Genomic DNA, 24,432 nt, shown 5'->3' with positions numbered 1-24,432 from the left:
TCATACCTGTCAGATCTTATGATACATAAGCCTGTGCAATTATACACAGAATGATAGAATCACAGAAAGGTCAGGATTGGAAGGGACCTCTGGAGACCATCTAGTCCAACCCCCTGCTAAAGCAGAGTCACCAAGAGCAGGTTGCTCAGAATCATGTCCAGGTGGGTTTTGAGTGTCTGCAGAGAAGGAGACTGCACAGCCTCTCTGGGCAACCTGCTCCAGTGCTCTCTCAGTCTCAAAGTGAAGAGTTTTTCCTCACATTCAGGTGGAACTGCCCGTGTTGCAGTTTGTGCCCGTTGCCCCTTGTCCTGTTGCTGGGAACCACTGAAAAGTGCCTGGCCCTGTTATCTTCACATCTGCCCTTGAGATCTTTGTAGACATTAACAAAATCCCCTCTCAGTCTTTTTTCCAGGCAAAACAGGCTTTTCTCTCAGCCTTTCCTTATCAGGGAGATGCTCCAGTTCCCTCCTCACTGTTGTAGCCCTCCTCTGGACCCTCTCCAGTAGTTCCTTGTCTTTCTTGAACTGGGGGGGGCCCAGCACTAGGCACAGCACTCCAGATGGGGCCTCACCATGGCAGAGTAGAGGGAGAGGATCACCCCCCTCCACCCGCTGGCCATGCTCCTCTTGATGCACCCCAGGGTGACATTGGCCTTCTTGCCCACAGGGTCACACTGCTGGCTCATGGTCCACTTGCTGTCCTCCAGGACTCCCAGGTCCTTCTCTGCAGAGCTGCCTTCCAGCAGGTCACCCTCAGCCTGTGCTGGTGTGTGGGGTCGTTCCCCCCAGGTGCAGGACCCTACACTTGCCTTTGTTGAACTTCGTTAGGTCACTTTCCACCCAATTCTCCAGCTTGTCTGGGTCAGAAATGCGGCTAAACCTATTTCTGTTTCCATTAAACTCAAAAATGTGGAAGGTATAGCTGTGGCATAAGATTTCTTGGTTGACTCAGCTCCATTAAAACTGTGCAATGTTGCCACATGACTTGTGCAGATGCACTGTACTTGCTGATGATCTTTATTCTATTTTTTGTCAGCTCGTCCCACTTTTTCTAAGACATGTTCCTGTGTCTCCCAAAGAATATAAAGGAAAAAGTTCAACTCCTGTTTCCTTTTAAATCCTGACAGCACTATAATTTTTCTCTTTTCATTGATAGTATTGAATCTTTGTATGATATGGGTTGATTTTGTAACTTTCTCATGTTCTGGTTTAGAGTATGTGTCTAAAGTATTTAAGTAAAGGCTAGCTAGGGAAGATACTTGGTGATCTATGTTGCTCTACTTACTGGCTGCGCCAGAGAAAGATTGGCTGTTGGGAGTAATAAAGTGGAATTTAACATGTTTTAGATAGGGCTGGAAACATTGCTGCAAGGCAACATAAACAAGTTGCTTTTACTCATGTGACTCCCAAGTGTGATAAACATGTAATTCTAAAATAAGTCTGTTCTCTTTTTAGTTCAAGAATAACTCAGCACTGCACCCATTAACATGGGTGGAAGAGCTATGGTTTGTACAGGAACTGAACTAATTTACTGTATCATAGTATGTTAGGGTGTCACTTTTGAATAATGGAGTTCCAAAGCAACACTGAAGTTTCCATGTCTGCTGCTTAAACTTAAACGTGGGTGCGAAGACAACGGGGTATTGATGGAAAAGGATAGAAATAGCTATCCCTTTCTCTGCTTTGTTGCAGTCCTAGTACGGGACGACACATACATACTTTGAAGTTCTACATAGTCATCTGGTCTCATTATGTTATCTTGAATGCTAGAAAGCTGAGATGACTTTTCATATAAGCAGTGCCAGGCTTGGGAAGTATAGAAGCCATTACTGCTGGCAAGGTAGAACTTCAGTGTAAAGTAAACATTGCAGGGTTAGTTGGGAATTAAAATAAACTTTAGTTTGGAGACTGCATACACTTTGGAGCTTCCCCTTTTCCTCGATTATACTGCAGCCAAAACTACCAGCATCAATCATCTGACAGGAGTTAGTAAGTGCCTCTGCCTCATGCCTTGACTTTTAGCTTGAACGTGGGGGCTGTCATAACCTATCCATACAAATGTGTAGGAGAAAAGGAAGTGCTTAAGGCTTCACAGTGTTCCCTAAAGAAAGCTCATCAGAAACTATTCACAGACATAACAACTCCTTTGTTATGGAGCTAGAAATTATGAGCGAGAATCAGAGCCACCATTGCAACCTGCATGTCACCATAGCAACTGCTATTAGGACAACTCAGATAGAAGCCCAGATTTTCTGTTCAGTGATGAAAACTTGGTCTTCCAACAAAGTGCTTTCCTCTGTCATGAATCTTTCTGCTCAGTAGAATAAGGGGGGAGGAAATTAATCGAGGGTGGGGTGGGGGTGGTATGGGTGGGGGTGGGGAGGGGAGGGGAAGAGGTACACAGAGAGAAGGCCAAGAAAAAACAGAAAATAAGGTGACAGAACCAAAAGTTGCATGTCTTGTCACTGGTTCCTGAGAATACAATTGTTAAACTGTCTCTGTGTCATTCCCATTGTATCACTCTAGGCTGCAGGATCATCAAATTTGAGCCACCTCTTCAACAGAAGCTGACTGTAGATGACTTTGTCATCTACAAGTGTTGTAGGTGTACACCACAAAGAAGTAACTAGTGAAAATAGGAGGGAGAGCAAGCTGATCCCCCATAATTCCATTACTATAATAACTGCTCTTTCAATATTACTCATTGCACTTAGCCAGTTTATTAACTATGTGTCCTGGTTTCAGTTGGGATAGAGTTAATTTTCTTAGTAGCTGGTGCAGTGCTGTGTTTTGGATTTGGTGTGAGAATGATGTTGATGGCACATGGGTGGTTTTAGTTGTTGCTAAGTAGTGTTTATACTAAGTCAAGGACTTTTCAGTTTCTCAGGCCCTGCCAACGAGAGGGCTGGAGGGGCACGGGACATTGGGAGGGGACACAGCCAGGGCAGGTGACTGGAACTAGCCAAAGGGATATTCCATACCATATGACATCACACTGAGTATGTAAGCTGGGGGAAGAAGGAAGGGAGGGACGTTCAGGGTGATGACGTCTGTCTTCTCAAGTAACCTTTACGCTTGATGGAGCCCGGCTTTCCTGGACAGAAACACAGGTTGAACATCTGCCTGTCAATGGGAAGTGGTGAACAAATTCCTTGTTTTGCTTTGCTTGTGAGCACTGTTTGCTTTACCTATTAAACTGTCTTTACCTCAGCTCATGAGTTTTCTCACTTTTACTTTTCCGATTCTCTCCCTCTCACACTGTTGGGGGTGAGCGAGCAGCTGTGGTGCTTAGTCTCCAGCCAGGGTTAAACCATGACACTACCTGTGGTGGGTGGACCTTGGCGGGATGCTAGTCTCCCACCAGACACACTCTTATTCTACATCCTCAACAGGTGTCGTGATTTAACACCTGTCGACAACTAAGCCCTACAAAGCCGCTCACTCACTTCCCCTGCGGGATAGGGGGGAGAATCAGAAGAGTAAAAGTGAGAAAACTCGAGGACTGGGACAAAAACAGTTTAATGGGACAGAAAGGAAGATAATAAAAAAGAAAGATGAAAAAATTAGAATATGCAGAACAAGTGATACACAACGCAATTGCCCACCACCTACTGAACAATGACCAGCCAATCCCTGAGCAGCAGCCTCTGGCCAGTTTTCCCCCGCCCTCCCCCAGTGTATATACTGAGCATGATGTCATATGGTATGGAATATCCCTTTGGCCAGTTTCGGTCAGCTGTCCTGTGCATGTCACCTCCAGGTTTCTTGTGCCCCTCCAGCCTTATTGCTGGCGGGGCCTGAGAACCTAAGTCCTTGACTTAGTACAAATACTACTTAGCACAAATAAAAACATCCTTTTGTTATCAACATTATTCTCATACTAAATCTGAAACACAGCACTGTATCAACAACTAGGAAGAAAATTAGCTCTATCCCAGCTGAAACCAGGACAACAGGAAAGGGGAAAAAATAAGATGGAAAAGCTTGTGTGTTGAGATAAAGACAGAGACTTCACATCATCAAAAATGGAGAATAAAACAAATTCATCACAGACAGAACAGACTTGACTTGGAGAAATTAATTGAATTTATTGCCAATTAAAAATAGAGAAGCACGGTGAGAAAAAAAGACAAAACATAAAACAACTCTTCTGCTTATTCTTGGGCTGAATTTCATTTCTTCATTCTCACTCCTCTATCCCCCATGCTGAGCACTACAGGGGAAAGGGGAATGGAATCCTTGATAGCTCCTCTGCCACACCTCCTTACACCTTTCCCCTGCTCCAGCATGGGTCTCCCATGGGTCACACTTCCTACCAGAAAATCTACTCTAGTATGGGCTCTACCCAGGCTGCAGTTTCCCTCAAGGCATGTCCACATGCTGCAGTGTGGGGTCCTCCACTGGCTGCAGGGTGGGTATCCGATCCACCATGGCCCTCCATGGACAGGATGATGACTTGCTATGCCATGTCTTCTCTGTGGGCTGCAGGTGCCTGGAGCACCTCCACCCCTTCCTTCTTCACTGGGCTTGGTCTGCAGGGCTGTTTCTCTCACAGTTTTTTTCCTCACTCCTCTCTCTCACACAGCTGTTGTGCAGTGGTTTTACTCTTTCTTAAATATGTTTTCCCACAGGTGTGATCACCCTGGCTGAAGACTCAGCTGTGTCCTGTAGTGGATCTGTTGGAGCCAGGTGAACTGGCTTGAATGGGCTGTATGTGTCAGGAGGCAGCTCCAGCCTCCCCTTACAGAGGCCACCCCTGCAGACCTCAGCTGCCAACAACCTTGCCAAGGACACCTAAGACATCATCTCATGGGTTTTGCATTAATTCCTGCTTTCCTCACCTTAGAGGATAAGTTCTCCTGAGGCGCTGAATTAAATGAACTGCTTAAATCTAGCTAGATAACATTTACTGCATTTCTCTTGATTAAGAAGTGATCTTATAAGAAGGAGATATTGGGTTATTCTGACATTGCAAAGTCTGACATTTGATAAGAAGTGTTGTATTCTTTACCATTTTCCATTTTTCTCCATGACTAGTGTCTCCTTCAGAAACTGTGGTAAGACTATGCACAGATCTGAGTTCAATCATAGATCTGTAGTTGCCTACACCTCTTTATTTTGATTTTGTGAATAAGTGCCATGTTTGTCATTTTACAGTTCTTGGATACTTGCTCCAGAAGAGACTGATACAAAGCTGTTTCTCTTGTAATACCACAAGCTGTTTCTTTAGCAACCATTGTTTTGGAATACTGGTTATCTGCTCCTCTTTCCTGTTCCCCTGCCTCATTCCCTCAAGAGCAGAGTATAAATTATTTCCACCTCAGCTGTGGACATTTTTGTTTTCAAATTTCCTACTAGGGGAATAATTACTGTCATATCTTACCTTCTTAATGAAAATTGTCATTAATTATTGCGCTTGCATTAGTGTGGAGTGGTTCCTCTTTTTTCCTTTTTTCTTTTTTTTCTTTCCTACATGAAGAAAATAATAAAATTGTCCTTAGAAAGACCTAGTTGGAATGGTTTTTTTTTAATATGTAGTTGTCTTGCTGTCAGACACTGTCAACAGCCTCTGTTTCTTCTTACTATTGTTTTTAAAAAGATAATTCATCTAGGTAACACCTCTTTGCATACCAGTCTCTTTCCTTTCCTTAGGAGACAGGCTCCAATATTGAATATATGTATGTGCTTCTTTATCTTCAAAACTCTTGAACTTTCCAGTTCAAGATTAAACTTTGCAATGTAGTAATTCTAAAAAGTTGATTTACATAATTTTTATACATATATTTAATTTTACAGGCATTTACAGAAATAAGAACTAAACCTTATTTATAACTCCATGTTTGTCTGTCTTGTTACTTAAGATAAATTCAATCAATTCAAGATGTCTTGATCTGAGAGCATTTTTCAAGCAAAACTTTTGCAAGTTTTTTCCTAATTACCAGAATATATCCAATATATCATCCAGGTGAGTATTTGGTGGAGGAATCTAATAGTTATCATTCCTGAAACACTGCTGCATTGCATAATATTTCCATTACCACTGCTTTCTATCATCAGTTACTAGAGTTCTGAATTGCTATCCTAATCTGAACCTATGAAAATGAAAGTGATGGGGATATGACTACTTTTATGAATGCATTAAAGTACTGTGGCAACATTACGTGGCTCAGGATTAGGAGACATTTTCTAACTATCAGAGCAGCGAAGTTCTAAAATGGCTTTTAAAATAGAATAATAAGGATCCTAAACTATCTCAAGGTAAAGATAATAAATTCATGGAAGCATTGTAGAGAAAGGTAAGGAAGAAACTGTGATGAGAAATAAAATTTGGGAATTTATTTTTACCATATTTGATACATTTGGAGACACTGAAAAGTATCTTGAAGTACTTAAAAAGGTCTGAAAGTACCACTGATCACAGTATGTGGTTCCTTTGAATGAAGCTTGCATTTTAGAATATTCTCTACTTCTTAAAAAAAAAAAAAAAAAAAAAAAAAAAGCTACTAGGAATATATCCTTTACATTAAATTATGAAAATTTTAGATTTTATTCTCAGTCTTTCTTTTTTTTTGCAGCAATTCTCTTCTATAAGATAATATTGGCATTAACTTTGTTAAATAAATCTTTTCCTTATCCTCTACATTTTACCATTTAGTAAAATGATTCAGGGAAGTACTAAATAGTTATACAAAAAAAAAAGTGTGTCTGAGAGAACACCTCTGCAACACTTCAGTAATCCTGTCCACAGGTATAGTGATCACAATGTACAGTGAAAAATGAATGTGGGAAGCTCTTACTGACCTCTGCACAGCTAACAGAAAGAGCTTAGTTTTGCCTGGGAGGAGTCTGATGCTATAACATGACCTAATACTGTAGAAAGACAGGTGAAAACTGGCAAAAGAGATTCAAGACCAAAAGGCTACTGATTGTTCAAGTGAGGTGTCTCTTCAACTCCACATATCGAGAGCAAATTAAAGTTTAAATATGGGTGTATTAACTTCTGTTTTTCTCCAGTGATATTTAAAAAGAAGAAAACCCCAGCAACTCCAGAACTGAAGATAGAAACTATAGGGGATAGATGGCCAATAGCAAAAAAAAAAAAAAAAAAGACAAAAAAAAAAGACGTTGAATTACGCTATACAATTGCAATAAAGCAAAGAGAAAACCAGGTTCAGTCACAGAGGCAGGAAAATGGGAAAATATTAGTTACAGGAAGAAATGTTAATAATGAAGGCTGTGATATTTTAAGCATGTTAATATCTCTCTAAAGCTGTAAAAGCCCTAACTTCTATGTGGATAGGATCTTTTAAATTGAATTACAGTTATAACAAAGTTTGGTTTAAAATGATTATTTCTGAAATTGTCAATCCACAGAATATTAATAACATTTTTTTTCCTCTTGTAGTTAAACTAATTGTGAATGTGACCTACATCCTTACAGGTTCACCATAAAAAGTTAAAGGACTAAACTCTGTGTGATGAAGTTTACCCTGAATTTTCTTCCTGATAATAATATATTTTTGCCTTATTAAAAAGGGTTTTATGATCTTGGTGTTGTCTGACCATCACAGCTGCAATGTTAAAAGTATCTATCAATTTACCATAGTTTTCTTTTAGTATTATACTGAGAGGACTCAGCATTCATTCCTTGCACATCAAACTTACATAGGGCGTGTGGGAAGAATGGCAGGGACTCTTTATCAGGGACTGTAGTGACAGGAAAAGGGGTAACGGTTTTAAACTGGAAGAGGGTAGATTTAGATTAGATATAAGGATGAAATTCATTACTGTGAGGGTGGTGAGACACTGGCACAGGTTGCCCTGAGAAGCTGTGGCTGCCCCATCCCTGGAAGTGCTCAAGGCCAGGCTGGATGGGGCTTTGAGCAGCCTGGGCTAGTGGAAGGTGTCCCTGCCCATGGCAGGGGGGTTGGGCTAGAAGACCTTTAAGGATCCCTTCCAACCCAAACCATTCTATGATTCTGATTCTAATCCCCTTCTCCCTTGTTCTTTCTTCCTTCCCCCCAGGTAATTAATCCATCTTGTAGTAATAATGGTAATGGTAATGATAATGATGATAATAATAACAACAAGAACAATAATAACAACAACAACAATAACGATAATAATGACAATGATGATGATGATAATAATAATAATAATAAAAATAATTCAGGTTGAAGTTTATCCATTAGATTGGCAAGAGGGAACCCTTCATATAAATACAATCTCTGTGAACAAGAAAAGTAAACCATCAGTGTGTTCTAGAACTACTGAAACATCTTCAGAAAAATAACAAGGGATTTACATTGAATTTAATGGGAGCTGTGAAAAGCAGTGCTTTTGCCTGCTTCACTCTTCAGTGGACAGCAATTGTCATTTATTTCTGTTTGCCTGAAGTTGTGAAATAGAGTTGAAAAGCAAAACAACTGATTTAATTTCCCTATATAAGGAAATTTCACAGTGTTGGTTTTTTGGTTTTTTTGTTTTGATTTGTTTTTTTAGGTTTTATTTCTTCACTGCACATGAATATGAATGATTGAGCAGTCTTCATACAGGTGGATATGCAAAATAGAGAAAATGTAAATGCCTGCATCCGACGTGGATTTATAAAGACTGATTGAAATTGCTGTTGCATAAGCAAGTCATATTAACAGTTATTACTGTAGGATCTCATTTGCACTTTCTCTGTTCATAGGGAACATTTTTTCCTTGAATGGATCTGATGCCTTGCTAAACCATTAACATTTGTCAGATGGTGAGATTAGACTCCTAACAGCTTGCAGATGACATTCAGCCATAAGCAAACCCTCTTCGGTTGTTGACAGTGTGTCTAATAAGTGTGTATACTGCTGACATTTAGGCAAGAACATGTCTGTGAAATGTGTATTCTTACAGAACGTAACTGAAGCTGATATTAAACTTTCTGAGGCTTGGGTTTTGGTGGGTTCTTTGTGTGTACATACATATTCCTTGTAGTTTACTTGCAAACTTACACAAACAGGAAGATTTTGCTCTATCCAGTCTCTCAAAAATACAAAAACTGTTGATATGTAATTTAAAAACTGAATTATCAGAAGAATGTAACGAATTATTCATACTGACTGTTTTGCCTTATATTCTGTTTGCAAATTGTGTTTGCAAAGTTATTGTTCTAATAATATTATCCAGCTTCTTAATGTCATTTCTGAAATAACTCCTCGTAAGCAATTAATTTGAAACTTTTTACATGCATGAAATTTAAACCTGTTTGATTGGAAAGATTTCACACATTTCCATGTTGGGATGGTTCTAAATCAAGAGGTTACAGCATATGTTTAAAATCCATTATTTTGAAATATATTTTGGCTAACAACTTCTTGCTTGCAAATGTGAGTGGAAAAAAGTTTGCAAATAAATTGGGCTCACTTAAAAAGTCCATATAATTAAAAGAAACATTTACTCAAAATTTGCACTGACATTTATTGCAAGCAAATGTCCTCTGCTTCAAAAGTGAAATGGTGAATGTTAGGAAGGAGGATACATTTTCCTCAATTTTCAGAGATTTAATTTTTTAAATGATTATTTTTAATAATTTCTATTTTTCTTTGAATTCCACAAAACCACTTTTCTTTGGCTCAATTTTTATAAAGTGCAGATTGCCGCAAAAAACCCTAGCAATTTATTTTTCTCTACAAAAGTATGTTGATGTTCACATAAAGTAATTGACTAGTCAGACACAGATTTATTAGCTAGCAATGACCAAATATTCACTGATTAATTGTTTTGTCATTTTATCTCAAGATCCTTTGTAAATTTTTCCTATGAAAGATGCTTTTGAAATTCCACAGTGAAGTTTTTAATGATTCTTTATTGCTATGCATAAAGCTTACTTAACTTTAAATATTTAATTCTTATTTTTTAACTTTTCCCCCCTGAACTAATAATTCCAAATATCAGCTTTATCTGGTTGTATGGATGTTCAGCGTGTAATTGGTTCCTCCCTCCCCCTCCCCCCCCCCCCCCCCCCCCCCTGCCGTGTATGCAGATAATTTTTTACTTTTAGCAATATATATCTTGATTAACACAGAAATTCTAAAGCATAAGCTAGGGAACTACTTAAAAATATTGATTTTTCATTAAATGCCTTTACGGACTTCAGAAAACCTGAGTAATTCAGAGACAATTTCAGTTATGCAGGTTTCTCCAAAAAATTTTTAAATTTCTCTTCATGCTGTGTGGAATTCCTACCATCCTCCTACTTCTGCACAAAACCTGTTTGTCTTGGTGTAAAAAAATATCAGCAAATTACTTCAGGACTGAATAATGTTTTAAGAAGAAAAAGTAAGTTAAAATCGATGCTATTGTACATGTGATTATTGGCCATGCAACCCTTGATACATTTTCCTAAATTCAATACAGCCTACTGTAGAAACAAATTGCTTGAAAGAAAATGTTAACATCTGCTTTTATAAGCATGAGATGAGAAAGTGGATTTCAAGATTGTGCGTGGTTGACACTGTTTTGGCTTTTGGGCAGTTACGGAGTAGGAACATAGGGAAGGACTGGGAATCATATGACTGAAACTTGACTGACAGATTGCTTGAGGAGTGGACAAACTGTCTGGGTGGTGGGTGCCAATTATCCCACCCCCAAGGGTTAGGTCCGCAACACAGACAAAGAAGAACAAGGAAAAACCCTTCTGCAATCTAAAAAGAAAACTACAGCTTCAAACTACACAAATGTTTAATTTACTCTAAGGGCTTGTGATTTTTTTTGGAAATGAGTGTAGCCATTATGCACTAGCGAATGAATGAAAAGAATTTGGACTCTTTTTGACTATATTAGCAGCAAGGAAGGAACAACCTGCAAATGTATATGCATATTTCCTGTTTGAGTGACTGATTTGGTCTAGGTGGGGCTGGGATGGTATCTAAGAGGAAGGCTGGCAACGGTCTTGCTGTTTTAAAATTTTTCATGTACAGATCTGATTGTGGCTCTAGAAACTGCTTATTAAACATGTAACAGTGACAAGATGATAGCATGAGTGTAGGGTGGGGTTTTTTGACATATGACAACAAAGTAGCAAATTAAGTACTGCAATAACATTCACATGAGGATGTGAGGATCATACTGTAAAAGGAATAGTAACATTAATAGGCCAGCAGTAATCAAATACAACAGGTTTTGAAGGAAAGAAAACACCAGGGTAAAAAAAAAAAAAAAAAAAAAAAAAGAAGAAAGTAACAGCTAGGAATAAACCAAACACTGCTGAACCACTTATGAATTATCAAGGAAATGGATACAAATAATTTGTAGGAGCTAATAACTTATCCCTCCAAAATGTTGTGATCAAATCTCCTTGTGGGTCGTTCCATAGATTTTTCTCAGCTGATGTTTACTGCCATCTCCAAAATAAGCCAAAATACAAATCATGTATAAGTATTCAGGAGCTTACCCTGAAGGCTGATGCTGCTTTTGTGCCCCACTTCTCTGTCACAGTGAATACAATCTTCTGGTGTTCCATACCACACAATCAAATCTGCCACAATGGAGGCCAGATAAAGGAAAGCGAAGAATGAGTTACCTATGAGGAAAGTTAGCACCATTGTTTCTATCTTTGTGGTAATCATTTGAGATTCAGGAAAGGTTTGGACTGTGTTAAAATTGCATCAAAGGACAGTATGTAGAGTTGGGTACTAGCAAAATGTAACCAGGTTTCTCAAGTGCTCTAAGCTGTAAAACATCTCTTCTGTTGGCTGAATGCCCCTAAGAGCCACTGGAAATTGTGTCTACGCGTAAAGTGTTAAAAACATGAATTATTTTAATTCCTGAGAACAAATTTTTCATTTTGGAGCAGGACAACTTATTTGCAAGTGCATTGACTTGTCTCAGCAAAAACATTGGTTCATGTTCTCAAGTGTAGATCTGTTAGTGCCCCACTGGTTGCTTATGTATATACTGCAATGGGACACCCCTCTAATACTGGCTTCTTAGGTTTGAAGTCCTCTTAAAAATATGATGCAAGTTTGTCAACTATAGGAAGCACTTGAAGTGCTTGTCTGTAATTACACTGCGGTAGAATCTTATCAAGCTGAATCAGTGATTTGCCACTGGAAGTATGTTATTTGCAGATAAAATGTTGCAGCACCTTTAACAAATATTTGCATAAGAAACAGGTTGCAGAAAATTGTCTAAACATGCTGAGCTGCTTTGTATGGGCGGATACAAGCCTTTCTACTCTGACTTGAAGCTCTTGCATCAGGGGAAAAAATAGTGTTTCTGCTTTACTCTGTACTCAATCCTAATCTTAGCTGAAAGTCTTGTCAAAAAACAGGTTAATGTTTGGGTGATCACTGAGGTGGCCAGCCTGCAACATAGCCTATCAGGCCCAGGCACACTCTGATTTTATTAGTCCTGTCCATCTGGACCCAGACTCCTCTAAAGTCAGCAGTGGAAATACCTGTTTTGATACTGTTTCTAGACTCTATTCCTAGAGCATCAGCTCCTGTCTCTTCTGCATTTACCATTGAACTCAACAAAGCAGCAAATAAAATTTGAGCAACAAATACCAGCGCAGGCATGTGACCTGAACTCATGCAACTGTTAAAACATATCCTGGTACCTGCTCTGTCCCACCTGTGTCAGTGCCCCTTTCACCTCAACTTTGTCTCTAACCATGGCTTTGCTGAGCAACCCTCTTCAGTCTCTGGAGCAAAGGTAGCTTGTGCAGCCTGATGGCTCCTGCACTCCCTTTGACCTTATTCAGCTTTAGCTATTTTTCGGCTTTTCCTTCTTTAAACCATAACGTCCCTTGGTGATGCCAGTGAGCTGTTAACCTTTACACCTATAGATTAATGACTTTGCCCATAAAGCTTTTCTCACCCTCCCTATCTCCCCAGCATGTCTTTATGGGCATACCCTGGAGCCTGTCTCAGCAAGGGTTTTAGGGCCAGCAACTTTTAGCTGCTATTCCTCTTTAGCTTCACTCCTAGTGCCTAATTGTCCCTCAGGTGCTCATGCGCTTGTCACACAACTGAAGCCTTATGTGAAAACCCCATTTCTAAACCTAACCACTGGATTCCCAGACCTAAACCATACATTGTCACTTTCAAATTCAGTCCAAACTTTTACTCTTTTGCCATATATCATCTTAGCTGGTTCCTGAATTTGGTCCAACTACTATTAATCAGCTCTATTTTTTAAAAATAGCCATTTGGTACACTCTGATGTCAGATGCAGCATGAATGTTATTCTTCTTTATGACTGCAGTCCTATACATACTTCTGAATTCCAATACTATATATTTCATCTGTACAAATATGGACACAGAGCCAGAAGGGATTCAAACGTGTTGAAAAATGTCATGTGCACCAAACAGGACTAATAGTGTTTAGTGTTAAAGAAGGAAAAAGATGCAAGAAGTAACAATCTGAAATCACTTTGTGACAGTACAGTGGTTAAATTTTAAATTGTAATCCTAAACACACAGGGAAGTCTTAAAACCAATTTTCAATTTGTAGTACACAAATTGCAAGACACTTCACATTTGCATTGAAGCCATCTGTTCTTCAAGGGTAATTTTTAAGTGATTTTAGTTTCATCTGCCTTTACTTTAAGAAGAGACTGTAAACCATATAGCCATTAGAAATGCTTTTAAAGAAAGATTCAATTTTAAGAAAGATTCAATATGCCATTTCAGAATACTCGAGTCATGTTCATAGTGAAATAATATGTTTATTCAATGAATCTGTTGTCTGAGACTCTTACATTAGCAGGAATATACATCACTGTTGTATAGCAATGGATGATAGCCTAGAATAGCCTTCTAATAGAAAGAAGAAGGAAGTTTATGGGATGTGGAAAACAGGGACAGGCCACCTGGGAGGAATATAGAGATGTTGTCAGAACATGCAGGAGGCAATGAGGAAGGATAAGGTTGGTTTGGAATTAAATCTGACAAAGGATGTCAAGGACAACAAGAAGGGCTTCTTCAAGTACATCAGTAGCAAAAGGATGATTAGGGAAAACGTGGGCCCACTGCTGAATGAGGTGGGTGCCCTGGTGACAAAGGACACAGAGAGGGCAACATTACTGAATGCCACATTTGCTTCAGCCTTTACTGCCAAGGCTGGCCCTTCGGTTTCCCAGACCCTGGAGGCAAGAGACAAAGTATGGAGAAAGGAAAAGTTCCATTTGGTCAAGAAGGAACACATTAGAGACAATTTAGGCAAACCTGACATCCACAAATCCATGGGCCCTGATGGGAGTGTTGAGGCAGCTGGCAGATGTTATCACTAAGCCACTCTCCATCATCTTTCAGAAGTCATGGAGGACAGGAGATGTGCCTGAGGACTGGAGGAAAGCCAATGTCACTCCAGCCTTCAAAAAGGGCAAGAAGGAGGACCCAGGCAACTAGAGGCTGGTCAGTCCCACCTGCATGCCTGGAGAGGTGATGGAACAGCTCATCCTAGAGGTCATCTCAAAGCCTGTGGAGGAAAGGAAGGTTATCAGGAGTAGTTAACACCAAGGGGAAATCATGCCTGACCCGCCTCCTGTGATGGAATTACTGGCTGGGTAGATGAGGGGAGAGAAGAGGATGTTGTCTACCTTAACCTCAGCAAGGCTTTTGCACAGTTTCCCACAACATCCTCATGGGTAAACACAGGCAGTGTAGGTCAGGTGAGTGGACAGTGAGGTGGACTGAGAACTGGTTGCATGGCAGAGTTCAGAGGGCTGTGATCAGTGGCACAGAGTCTAGCTGGAGGTCTGTAGCTCACAGTGTCACCCAGGGATCAGCACTGGGTCCAGTCCTGTTCAACATTCAACAGTGACCTGGATGAAGGGGCAGAGTGTATCCTCAGCAAGTCTGTTGATGTTGCAAGCCTGGGAGGAGCAGCTGATACCTCAGCAGCCTGCACTGCCATTCAATGGGACCTGAACAGGCTGGAGAATTGGGTGGAAAGGGACCTAACGAAGTTCAACAAAGGCAAGTGTAGGGTCCTGCACCTGGGGGGAACGACCCCACACACCAGCACAGGCTGAGGGTGACCTGCTGGAAGGCAGCTCTGCAGAGAAGGACCTGGGAGTCCTGGAGGACAGCAAGTGGACCATGAGCCAGCAGTGTGACCCTGTGGGCAAGAAGGCCAATGTCACCCTGGGGTGCATCAAGAGGAGCGTGGCCAGCGGGTGGAGGGGGGTGATCCTCTCCCTCTACTCTGCCCTGGTGAGGCCCCATCTGGAGTGCTGTGCCCAGTGCTGGGCTCCCCCAGTTCAAGAAAGACAAGGAACTACTGGAGAGGGTCCAGAGGAGGGCTACAACAGTGAGGAGGGAACTGGAGCATCTCCCTGATAAGGAAAGGCTGAGAGAAAAGCCTGTTTTGCCTGGAGAAAAGACTGAGAGGGGATTTTGTCAATGTCTACAAAGATCTCAAGGGCAGATGTGAAGATAACAGGGCCAGGCACTTTTCAGTGGTTCCCAGCAACAGGACAAGGGGCAACGGGCACAAACTGCAACACAGGCAGTTCCACCTGAATGTGAGGAAAAACATCTTCACTTTGAGGCTGAGAGAGCACTGGAGCAGGTTGCCCAGAGAGGCTGTGCAGTCTCCTTCTCTGCAGACACTCAAAACCCACCTGGACATGATTCTGAGCAACCTGCTCTTGGTGACTCTGCTTTAGCAGGGGGTTGGACTAGATGATCTCCAGAGGTCCCTTCCAATCCTGACCATTCTGTGACTCTGTTTTCTAGAAATTGGTGATAATGTAATGAGAACTTTTTATATTTTCTTATACCTATAATCATGATTATGAATAATCTTTGGGTTGATATAGAATCTATTTAATTTCAGGTTACATTTATTCAATCATTCAACATCTCATAGAAAAATCACATCTATCCATTAATTAAATGAAAAACACACAGGTATAAATCAGGTCTTTAGTTTGGAGGAAAACCTTAACAGGAACATAAGAATACATAAAATCTCTCAATTAAGAGAAATAGTTGTCGAACTGTATTTTTACAAATGTTTAAATGAAGTAGTTTGTAGATAAATAGAAATAGGGAAATAATTTTTAAAGCACACTTTTGTGTCAGAAAGGAAATTGGAAAAATTAGTGAATTAGGTGAATTAGGTAATCAGGACACTGACTTCCAATTCTGTGTCAGTGGCCTGAATCTCCACTTTAGCAGATTTCATATATATCTCTGTGACAGAAGTGGAAATTATAATTGTGTAGTTCATGTAAAAATATACTTGATAAATCTTCATTTTCATAATATTTAGGTGAAACTTGCTTCTCAAAAGGCAAGTTTATTAATAACATAATTATGTTACGAACATTTTAATTGAACCTTCTTATCCTTCTTTTCCCTTCCCAAATGCGGAAAAAAAAAAATCCTCACTTGTTTGCTTTTCAGTTTCAGCTTTCTTGGAGTAAAGATTGCTGTTCACATTTGTGTTGTTTTCTTTGCTTCGGACTGTGACACCACCAAAAATTATTAAGTAATATTATCTCTGTCTGTTACTTACAGAGCAGAGGAGTCTTGTTAACTTGGCAAGAGGAAAGAATTTGAAAAAATTGCAGAGACATGTCTATATATAATATGATGCTTTCTTGTTTGACACAGAATTGTTCTGTATTTGGGAGATAATTGCTTGCCACCATTCTTAGGCAGTCAGTTTTGTACTCATTATTAAATGGGAATTAGGTTTAAGTTAAATACACAATTTCAACTCCAAAATGTCTTATAATTTGCATCTTGGACATTATAAATTCTTCTAAATCCACCAGGGTTAAAATTTATGCTATTTGTTCCCGGCTGTTGCTTACAAATAATTAGAGGGTCTGAAACCTTAAAATATTTTTGTTTATTATGTTTATTGAGATATTTATTTTTTGTGTTTAGATAAGATAAACAAGATCATCATCCAATAATATTACTTACCTAAGGCACAAAATCTAACTAGTGGAGCACTTCAGACACAGATTAAGTGATTCCTTTAAAGCACACGAGATTTGTTATATCTCAGAAATTAATCCAAATTCTTCAGTCCCAGGCCCCGTAATGATTCCCATACCATTTTTTGTTTCTTTTCAGTTCTAAGAGAAGTGTTTTAAAGTAGTTATACATTTAAAATTGGGTATGTGGGAAAAATAAAAATGAGAAAGTGATACTGCTTTAATATTTTTAAGGCTCTTTACACCCTAAGTTTGCTGAAGAAGCATTGGTACCACTGGTTAAAAACTTTTCCTTTATGAAGGCATTTATTACTCTTATCTGAGCTATGTGTCTTGAATAAGAGCTGCCAGCACTAATAATCAGACACCTGTGCCTTCAAGATATGCAAAGCTGATGAATGATCAGAGATCAGACATAGCAAATGTTTGATTTAGGGTTTTCTCTAACACCTATCTAAGTAGTATCAAGAGAAAACAGGTTTTTTTTGTCCTCCAGTCTTCTGGTAAGGTTAGCTTTTCCACTGACTTTCTATCCAATATAGTAACTGCAACAGCCACAAAATTTTATTAGGATTTAAGAAGTCAATTTGTTATTGATTATGCTGAATAAAGTGTATAAATTTCATTACAATAAGTGGAAGATGGGAAAAGCCACCAGGAAATAAAATGTGGAGTAGTTGTACTATTTCACTCTAAAACTGATTTCTGGGGCTGCTGAATTTCATTTCGCTTTATACAAATCCCACAGATCTAAAAAAATTCCATTTAGCTGCCTAGGAGCAGTAGTATTTGATGCAATTATCTTAAAGGTTTCTTTGCTCCCATATTCTGAATCCAAATCACCTCCAGATCTTAGCTGTATTTGGCCTTTTCTAGTGCCAACACATTGTCATGGTTTAACCCCAGCCAGTAATTCAGCCCCACACAGGTGCTTCATTATTCTCCCCCCAACTCGGGGACGTGGGGAGGAAAATCGGAAAGGAATGTAAAACTTGAGGGTTGAGATAAGGACAGTTTAGCAATTGAGATAAAATAAAAATACAAGAACAATAATAACAGTAACAGTTATAATGAAATGAAGGAGAAGAGGAGAGGAATGAAATCCAAAGGGAAGGGAGAAATGAAAGCAAGTGACACACAGTACAACTGCTCACCACCCGCTGACCAATGCCCTGCTGGTCCTGAGCAGTGACTGGCAGCCCCAGCCAAACCCTCTTGGTTTATATACCAAGCATGACAACCCATGGTGTGGAATGCCCCTTTGGCTGGTTTGGGTCAGCTGTCCTGCTTGTGTTCCCTCCTAATTTCCTGGGCCCCTCCAGCCATCTCACTGGCAAGGCCTGAAAAATCAAAAAGTCCCCAACCACACTATTTCCAAAACAAATCCAAAACACAGCACTGCACTAGCCACCAAGAAAATTAACTCTATCCCAGCTGAAATCAGGACACACATATGGCAAGAAATGTCTAATGATAATGATTTGAAGCAAGACAGGACTGAGCAGTTCTTCGTTGTGTGACCTCTTGTGCTTCCTTTCAGAGAATGTTCAATGCAACAGAATGTTACTGCACAAGTATGTGATTTATATTCAGACTTTGCAAAGGACAGAAGTTACAGTAAGGTGATGCCCAAAAGGATATGGTGCAAGAAATTAAGTGTACATGAAGGTCTATGAACAGGTGGTAACATGTATATGAATATATAACTGGCTGGCAGTTTACTGCTTGCCGGCTGTGAGGATGAGGCTTCTGAATGTTTCTTTCAATACGTGGTTGAAGAGTCAATGGTGCAGCAGCAAGTAAAGGGATAACAATCAATGTTAACAGGTCAGAGAGAGTTCAGAAGCTGTCAAATGGAATAAATTCAGCACTATGAAAAATATATGATTTTTAATATGGAGAGATTTCTGCCATGTTATTGAAAATAATGAGGAGCTGCTACTTGAAGACAATGTGATGTGGTTGTATTTACAGGAGTGTGTAGTGCAACAGTAAAAAGGCTGTTGGCTGGTGAGAGGTGATTCTAGGACAATGCGAGAGAAGAAAACCTTTGTGAACTGACAAAACCATGATTTTTTAATACCAAAAGAAGCCAAAAAAAAAAAAAAAAAAAAAAAAAAAGAAAGGTTGGATGTTGTTTGCATTTAATTAAAATGAATGCTGTGCTAATCCAAAGTGTAAACATTCACAGCAAAGCATGATTTGTTACTGGAAGTAAAAATTCAGCTAGAAGACCCTTGTGTGAAGGCCGTACCTGAAACAGCAAGATACCCGTGTTTGTGTAATCTGATTATTTAGAAATGAATCAAATATCAACATACTAAAACAGGGAAGAAGAGGCAAGATTGTCATTCATGCAGTAAACTTCAGACTCAGATTAAATACTCAACTAATATTTTCAAATAGTAAGGTAAGAGAGTAGAAAACCCAAGGGGTAACAGCAAAAGTTTCAGAAAACATTGCTGACTTACAAGGAATATATAGTTAAAATAATCATAAAATAAGTTCAAGATAACTTAAACAGTCCATTGTGGTTAAAAAAAGAAATACCTATTTTCCCCATTCCTTACCATGCATTTCCAAGACTGAGCTCCAGTGATAAGTGATCTAGTGATTCAAGATCAACCCCAGCGATTCTGAGGTCCTTCTGGTATTGGGTTGGTGGATTTAGTCATCCTGCTGAAGGCTGCAGCACACACCAGGGTGGCTGTAAGATATGGGTGGCTCAGGGGATGGCTGAAGGAAAGGGGGAAGGACATGAGGGGAGTAAGCGCAGTCCTTTCCCAACAGCAGCATGCTGTTTAGATGAGCTTGGCCTCTTGTGCAACTGTACATTTAGGCTAAAGTTTCCCATGACAGCTGGGCTAATCAAGCAGCTAACAGCCACAAAGAAAGACTGTCCTGCAGCAGGTGATGAGGGACTGGAAACAGGATTGTCCTTTTGGGCAGCAATTTGGCTGTTGTGTATTGCTGCTGTTTTACAGTGAGAAATGCATCTTTCCTCATCAGTTTTGCCCTGTATCAATTTGTACACAGACACTCATACCTGATGGGAGCTTTAAGTAAAAACTTTAGCATAAAAATGTGTGTTGCTAATTTCTGTTGCTTCATGATGTTACATGTTACAGTGTATCTGATCTAAAGTGGACCTGGGGTGACTGACATGCAGCCCTCTTTTCCTGAATACACTGTAGCAGGCAGAGTAGAAGGATTTCATGCATACTCCAAGGGCTGTGATCCTTAGCCCAGAAATCAAGTGCAATCCTGGTGATGATGTCTAGAAAAATGTATGATGTGCCATGTTTAGTGGTTGTTGACAATCCTCACCACAGCTCCTCGGCCTATAGAGTATGGAGTTTTTGTTGTATTATTTTTTTGGCTTGGAGGAAACAAAAATGTCTACCTGTCTCTTCAATGTTTGCCAATGTAATTCTGCTGAACCCCACCTTACTGGAAGAGAGCTGTACTTTCTAGATATATGTCACTGGGTTATGTGTGAAACTGTTCTAGCAGACAAGTGTTGTCTGCCAGAATTTTCTGCATCTGCACTTGGGTCTACTGGGCTATCACACTGTGAGCAGAATTTCAGGACAGGCATAGCTTATACTCTTTTTATAGTGGTAAATGGATTTTGAAAGCTGCTGTACAAAATAGGAAGGCAAGAGGAAGTCATGTAGGAGAAAAAGTGGCGTCTCCTGATAAAACAGAGTTTTGTAGAGCTAAAGTAGTAATTTAATTGTCCTTTCTAATTAAAGCGGATATGCGTAATAAAAGAGCAGGAATTTAGCTCAGTTCCATGAATTTAGGGTGCGGGAAGCTTGGTGTGACAACATCTATTTATGCACTCCCATTCTACACCTGAAAGCTGTCATTCCTAAAAAAGTTTAGGTTTTACTTGTTTTGTATGTTTTTATTTTTCCATTGTAAACAATATTGAGTTTTTGCAGTCCTCTTATTGTTTGGATTGCTAAATTGTTTTTATTGTAAGGCTGTTACTGCTTTTCCAGCCTTTCTGGGGAAACAGAGAAAGGGTTATTCTAAGTCCCATCACAAGCTGGGTATTCAGCAATGAAATAGTCTTTAAATGATTAGCACTTGATAAGTTATATAACTGCTGTTTTCTGTATTCATACAATTTAATTTGAAATGCTGTTTACAAAATACCAAAGGACGATTTGTTCTTGCAGGCCAGCAGCGACTATCAGTAACAGTTTCTGATGTTTTATGTGGGTTTTCTTTCTAACTCTGTAGGAAAACAATCAAGTTGATGGTTTCCTGCCTTAGTTTTAATTGCTAACAAACCACTTTGCTTGCACATCATGCACTCCAGCACACATCAATTATCATCTGCTCTCTTTTTCAGGAGATAGCTAGAGATGCCTCTGCCTTAAAAAAACAATGTTCCTTTGATCTTTAAGACTGATTCTGAGGAAAGATGTACTAAGGAATCTGTCAGCACCTGGCTGTCTTGGATATTGTAGGTACACGCTGATTTCCCCTTCAGTGAAAAATGTTTTCAGCTGTGACCCTTTAATTACATGATAATGTGACCAGGAAAGTACAGCTTGAGAAAAAAGACAAGGAAACACATTTTAAAAACAGGTTTTAGTAGAGACTGGTATAGGTTGTGCAGCTTCTATAGCCAAGAAACTCAGCAGGTTTTGTATCTCATGTGTCTTTCAGGAGGATTTAGTATTACATACCCTAAAACACTGGTACATTTAAAACAATCCTTCTTCCCCATATCTTGGATCCTTCTTCTGCATATCCTTCTTGAAACAATTTTCAGAGTTTGTGGCTCCAAACTTATCTACAATTAAAATAAATCTTTTATGCTATCTCAGTCTCCCTGGATGGCTAAGGATATTTCCCAGTGCTTTGCTGATAGATGGAGTGATTATGACTTTTAGCTCCCATTATGTCAGAACACAAACCTCAAACACACTTCAGCAGGTCATGATGTGATGATGAGGGAGAGGCTGTGGTTGTCTTTCTGACTCTCAATATACAACTTAGGATCTTTGCAATTTAGGATTTTGGGAGAAAGCTGTCTCAATTGCCTTCTAGTACACCCAGCAATTTGTGTACTTAAGTGTCTAGATTTGACACTGTTCTCACATTGGATACATTTTTTTAAAATAAAAACAATTAATTAGAAACATAATATAATTTAATAATATAATTTGCAATTATATAATTATAAATATATTTATAATAATTTTTGACAAATGTTGCAATTTTAAAGGGGCAATATACTTAGGCATAATGAAACTGGCAAAGAAATTATGTGGACTCTTTATTTCATTTGTGCTGATTTTATTTTTGTAGAGTGCTATTGGTTTCCCTTGCAAGACAGAATTAGAGCATTTGTTTCAAATGGTATCTGTAAGACCATCCCTTCAGAGAGGTGAGCAAGATGGTATGTTTCTAATGTTCCCTTGTACAAGGGTTTGTTATCTGGCACTCATATCTTATGGTGCTTTGCTGAAGTGTTTGACGGTATTGTCTCAATATTTTCAGTGCACAAACTTATGACATGGTTCACTAGTAGCTGAAGTGAATACCACTGAATTATGGGTCATGAGCAAATCAGATTGGATTACCAGAAAAGTATGACAGGACAAGTCAGTAACTTGAAGTTCTTCAGATAGCTTTTCATGTGTTATTGCTGGTAATAATGTACACAGCTAAGGAATCAAGTAGTAAGGGTCCCAAGTCTACATTTTTTTTTTCCTTCCCCCCTACTGTCATGTACCTGAACAATTCTGGAAAATCATGGTTTATCAGGAAGTTGTGAACAAACTTACTGATGAGAAAGTGATGGTAGGACTTCAGAGAGAATATCAGATTTTTGCCTTTATGCTGGTGGAAGGAGACTTGGACAGACAAACTTTCTCTTAAACTGTCCTGAGCTTTATTTTCTCTCTTCTGAACCCTGGGGTATTCTCCAGGTCTTTTTTGCCCTGTCAGTATTCCATTATTCCTGTAGTCCTTCAGTGTTGTATTTTGTCATGGTTTAACCCTGGCTGGCAACCAAATTATGCTCTGATTGTAATCCCTCTCTCTCAAGTGACCCAGAAGCAGAATAATTTCAAGAAGGTCCATAAGCAATGACAAGCCTTTGAAGAAATTAAACAGGAGATGCAGTAGCCCTTGGTCCAATCTGGACAGGGCAAGATGTAAAGAATGTGCTCTACACTGCATCTGGGGAGAATGGCCCTACCTGGAGCCTCTGGCAGAAAGCGCGAGGGGAAACTCGAGGATGACCTTTGGGCTTTGGGAGTCAGGGATACAGAAGCTCTGAGGCACGCTATATTCCAACTGAAAAAGAGATGCTGGCAGATTATGAAGGGGTTTGAGCTGCTTCGGAAGTGATTGGTACTGAAAAGCAGCTCCTCCTGGCGCCCCGGTTACCAGTGCTGGGCTGGGTGTTTAAAGGGAGGGTTTCCTCTACACAACACACAGCTGGTGCTACATGGAGTAAGTGGGTTGTGCTGATTACACAACAAGGTCAGAGAGGAAATCCCAGTCATCCAGGAATTCTGGAAATTATTATGGACTGGCCAGAACATAAAGATTTTGGGATGTGACTAGAGGAAGAGGTGACATGTGCTGAAGAAGCCCTGTTGTACAATGAACTGCCAGAACATTAGAAGCAACATGCCTTGTTTACTGATGGGTCCTGTCACATTGTAGGAATGCACCAGAGGTGGAAGGTGGCTGTACGGAGTCCCCTGTGACAAGTCATAGAAAATGCTAAAGGAGAAAGTGGATCAAGTCAGTTTGCAGAGGTAAAAGCTATCCAGCTGGCTTTAGATGTTACTGAATGAGAAAGGTGGACGATACTTTACCTCTCTCCTGACTCATGGATGCTGCCATATGCCCTGTGGGGGTGGATGCAGCAGAGGCAGAGTGATTGTCAACACAGAGGTAAATCCATCTGGGCTGCTGCATTATGGCAAGATATTGCTGTCCAGATGGAGAACCTGGTTGTAAGAGTACATCATGTAGATGCTCATGTACCCAAGAGATGGGCCCCTGAGGAACATTTAAACAATCAGCAGGTAGATAAGGCATCCAAGGATGAAGTGGCTCAAGTAGATTTGGATTGACAACATAAAGGTGAATTATTTATAGCTTGGTGGGCCCATGACACTTCAGGTCATCAAGGAAGAGATTCAACATATAGATGAACCTGGGATCAAGGGGTGGACTTAACCATGGACACTATTGCACAGGTAACCTCTGAATGTGAAACATGCGCTGCAATTAAGCAAGACAAACAGTTAAAGACTTTTTGGTATGGAGGGCGATGGCTGAAATATAAATATGGTGAGGCTTGGCAGGTTGACTATGTCATACTCCCACAGACCCGCCAAGGCAAGCACTATGTTCTTACAATGGTGGAAGCAACCACTGGATGGCTGGAAACATACCCTGTGCCCCATGCCACAGCTCAAGACACTATCCTGGGCCTTGAAAGACAGGTCTT

At 39.8% G+C, this 24,432-nt stretch overlaps 1 long non-coding RNA gene across 1 annotated transcript in view; it reads right to left on the bottom strand.

Annotated features, from left to right (window-relative positions):
* Window positions 1-5,381: 5,381 nt before the first annotated feature.
* The window catches only part of LOC121081319, a 93,001-nt gene continuing 73,950 nt past the window's right edge, over window positions 5,382-24,432 (bottom strand). The window contains exons 2-3 of the long non-coding RNA XR_005825646.1: window positions 11,434-11,562; window positions 5,382-5,468 (exon numbers count right to left, since the gene is read on the bottom strand). This is a non-coding gene — a long non-coding RNA (uncharacterized LOC121081319). The remainder of the gene's footprint in view (window positions 5,469-11,433; window positions 11,563-24,432) is intronic.

The sequence above is a fragment of the Falco naumanni genome, chromosome Z (assembly GCF_017639655.2).
Source record: "Falco naumanni isolate bFalNau1 chromosome Z, bFalNau1.pat, whole genome shotgun sequence".
In the NCBI taxonomy this organism is placed as follows: Eukaryota; Metazoa; Chordata; class Aves; order Falconiformes; family Falconidae; genus Falco; species Falco naumanni.
This window is presented reverse-complemented; position numbering and strand designations above follow the sequence as displayed.